Below are 4156 nucleotides of genomic sequence, written 5' to 3'. Positions count from 1 at the left end.
CAATTCTAACATGGACAAGTTCATAAATCAAATTGGAAAGACAAATAAAAAGGACATTGAACCTGTAATTGAAGAAGATGAAAATATTCCTAAGTCCTTTAAGAGGAATCCTAGTCCTAATCCTAAGAGAGAGGAGAGAACCTCTCTCTCTAAAAACTACATCTAAATCCTAAAACTATGTATGAATCCAGTATTCAGTATCTTCCCTAGTATCTATGGATTCCTCCTTTTATGATCCTTCAATCTGTGCTCTCTGGGCTTGGATCTGGGCCAAAAAGGGGCCCAAAAGTCGCTGGAACAGACTTTTACAGATTCTGCAGATCGCGCACTTCACGCGTCCGCGTGGGTCACGCGGTCGCTTCATCTGGAGTTTTGCTCTTCCACGTGGTCACGTCAGTCATGCGTCCGTGTCAGTTGTGTTTCACACGCCACGCGTTCGCATCGCCCATGCGCTCGCGTCGATGCTAATTTATGCAAAGCACGCGTTCGCGTCGTCCATGCGGACGCATCGCTGCTAGTTTCTCCAAAACTCCAATTTCTGCTTTCCATCCATTTTTATATGTTTCCTATCCATTCTTTAAGTCATTCCTGCCCTATAAAACCTGAAAGTACTCAACACACAAATCACGCCGTCGAATGGTAATAAAGGATAATTAAATTTGATTATTTTAAAGTATAAGAAACATGTTTTCTCATATGTCATATCCTAATGAAGGAATTGTAAAACCATGCAAATTCATATGAATAAGTAGGTGAAGGGTTGATAAAATCATTCAGTTTAAGCACAAGATTTATCATCAAATAGTGGTTTATCAACCTCCCCACACTTAAACATTAGCATGTCCTCATGCTAAGCTCAAGAGAAGCTATAAAGGAGTGAAGAGGAATGATAGAGAGTATGCAATTGAACCTATCTATGTGAATGCAACTAAATGCAAAATGTTCCTACCTACTTGGTCAAGGTAAATAAATCTTCCAAGAACAGACATGAACTGGATTTCACTAATTCAAATCATAAAAATGAAGTACAAATAACTTGCAAGAAGAATATAGCTCATGAAAGCAGGGAACATAGAATTAAGCAATGAACCCTTAATGGTAGTGTATATCATTCTTACTCTCAAGTGTCTAGGGTCAATTCTCTCAATTCTCTACTAATCTTGCTTTCTATAGCTTGCTTTTCATCTAACAATCAACAAAAAATTTAATGCACCAATACATAAATCAAGAGGTCTTTTAAGGGTTGTAATGGGGTTAGGATCAAGGTAGGATTGTATTTGGCCAAGTGGACTAAAATCTGAATCCTTAATTAACATAAACTTTCCACCTAACTTAGGACAATCCATGTAAATAACTACCCATTAACTGCGTTTACTACATATTTATGCATTCCAAGTTTTGAGTACGGTACATATGCATTGCTATTGCCATTTACTTTGGGGCATTTTGTCCCCTTTTTATTTTTCTGCTCTTTTTTTCTTTTCTTTTTTTTCTATTTTTCTTTTTTTAATAATTTTTTTTCAATACATATGATTAAGGTTTTGAATGCATAAACATTTTCTTAACATTTTTCACATTTTCACACAAAGTCTAACATACTCAATTCTGAAACCAAACGTTTTCAAACCCACTTTCCCCACACTTAATTTATGAGCGCTTTCATTAGTATAAGCTAATCAAGGATTCAAATTAAGGACATTATTGTTTTTTGCTTAGAGTTAATGATGTGCTAAAGTAAAGAACAAAGGGGTAAAATGGCTCAACATTAGTTTGCAAAGGATAATGAAAAGTAAGGCCATATGGGTATGTAAGCTCAGTGAAACAAGGCCTCAATCATATAAGTGTATGCATACATCAAATAATGGAAACATAAAATTAAGCAAGACAGATATAACAATTTTAGAGAGAAAAATACACACCAAAAATAAAATATTGGTTGGTAAAATGCAACCAATCAAGTAGGCTCAAAATCTCACTGGTTTTGTGTGTTCGAGCTCTAAATCATGTTCCAAAATAATATTTCTTCAAACAAGTTTTTCAAAAAGTTTTTAATTTAAATTAGTGAAATACTATAAAAAGTTTCTTGAAAAAGAAAATATTACTTCAACCAAGTAATGGTAATATATGCACAAAATCAAACAAACATGCAAATGCAACAACTAATTTAAATGTTGGTGTTGAGACAGGAAGGTACTAACCCACGGAGATCGGGATCGACCTCCCCACACTTAAAGAGTGCACCGTCCTCGGTGCATGCAAAGTTGTACAGGTGGGCGGGGGTTGTGGTTCCTCAGCTGGTGATCTTAGTAGAGTCTTTCTCTTTACCCTTCCTGGTGGCCATCCTGAAAAGGGAGAAGAGAAAGAGACATAAAGTCAAAGGGATAGAGCAGAGAGGAGGGCAGTGTGAGTGATAATCATGCCAAAGTAAAGAAGAATGTCGTTAACACATGGTCGTGACTCCATGAAATTAGGACAACAATGGAAATAGGGCATGATAAATTGAGGCAATTAGATGCAAGATGTTTATTGGCATGCTGACAAAGGTATGAGTAGCATAAATCAAGCATTAAAAGCCATAATGTATTATTAGTCGTAAGAAACTAACAATAATGTTTGTATTGACAATTATATTCAATTAATAAAATAGTGGAAGGGGTTTTGTGAAAAAAATAGGCATTAGAGTAGAAGAATAGAATAATGAAGAATGCACAATGCCATACAAGTATTTTCACAAACACTTAGTATGCATGTTTAATATGATAGGGAAAGAATGAATTTGGAACATGCAAAGCATTCCAAGTAATATGAATTGTCAAACAACTCCATAATAATCCACAAGTAATAGTGAAAGACCTAAATAAATTTCCAACACCAAATAAAAGAAAAAGAAAGAAAAAGAAAGGAAGAAAGAAAGAAATAAGAAGGGAAAGAAGAGATTTAGATTTGGGGAAGAAAAGATAAGATATTTGGCTGATTTGGATAAGTTGTGCGGCGCAGGCAACGCGAGCGCGTGGGGCACGCGGTCGCGTTGATAGCGCTTCGATGAAGTGATGCAAACGCGTGGGTCACGCGTTCACGTGAAGTGATTCGTGCCTTCAGCGCGAGTGCAGCCTCGCGGCCGCGCAACTCTCTGGTGAAAAACTTATTTTGCCCAAACTTTGGGTGACGCGATCACGTGGTGGACGCGATCGCGTGAATGGCCTAAATTTGAAAACAGCACGGACGCGTGGGGCACGCGTACGCGTGGGGCACGCGTACGCGTGGTAGGGCTTGTCCTTCTAGCACGAGTCCAGCCTAATTCTAGCTCAACTTTCGGCCATACACCCTTTTTACGTTGATTTTGAGGCACGCGTTCGCGTGGGTGACGTAGACGCGTGGGAGGCGTTTTTCCCACATGACGCAGACGCGTCAGCGACGCGGTTGCCTGGACCAATTTGTGCCAAAGGCACGCCTCCAGCCATGCTCTCGCGTGACTCTGTTCAATTTATTTTCTTCCCAACGCACCTATGACGTGAACGCGTCGGCGACGCTGTCGCGTTGTGTGCGAATTTTTTTATTTTTTATTTTATTTTTTTGATGCAGTATGCAGAATGCAAAATACAATGAATGTCATGCAAAAATTTTAGGTTCAATCAAAATTCAAAAATAGACTAAAATGGAAGAGGAGCGATCATACCATGGTGGGTTGTCTCCCACCTAGCACTTTTAGTTAAAGTCCTTAAGTTGGACATTCTGGTGAGCTTCTTGTTATGGCGGCTTGCGCTTGTATTCATCCAAGAATCTCCACCAGTGTTTGGAATTCCCACAGTCTCCGGGATCCCAAACTAGGCGCAGAAAGCCTTCAAGCAAGCTAAAGCAAGTGACAAGGCCCCAAGAGTATTAATTTTTAGATTGAATTACGGGGTCCCAAAACTTGCTTTTGCACCCGTCTTCTTGTTGATCATTAGTGTTCCAACCGGGTGGCGAGCAATATGAATTCTCACTAAACCGGCCAAACAACTTCTTAGACCTATTCAGTCGAGCTTTACACCAAACTTTGCATGTCAACTTGGAGCATACAACCATGTTGAACCTTGCTTGACAACTCCAACCACTAACCATCTTCTTCTTGCTCTTAATGCGACAAAGAACTCTAAGTTGACCATCCATCTCTAGA

Source organism: Arachis hypogaea, chromosome 5 (assembly GCF_003086295.3).
Source record: "Arachis hypogaea cultivar Tifrunner chromosome 5, arahy.Tifrunner.gnm2.J5K5, whole genome shotgun sequence".
NCBI lineage: Eukaryota > Viridiplantae > Streptophyta > Magnoliopsida > Fabales > Fabaceae > Arachis > Arachis hypogaea.
The sequence above is the reverse complement of the archived record's forward strand: the minus strand, read 5'-3'. Positions refer to the sequence as shown.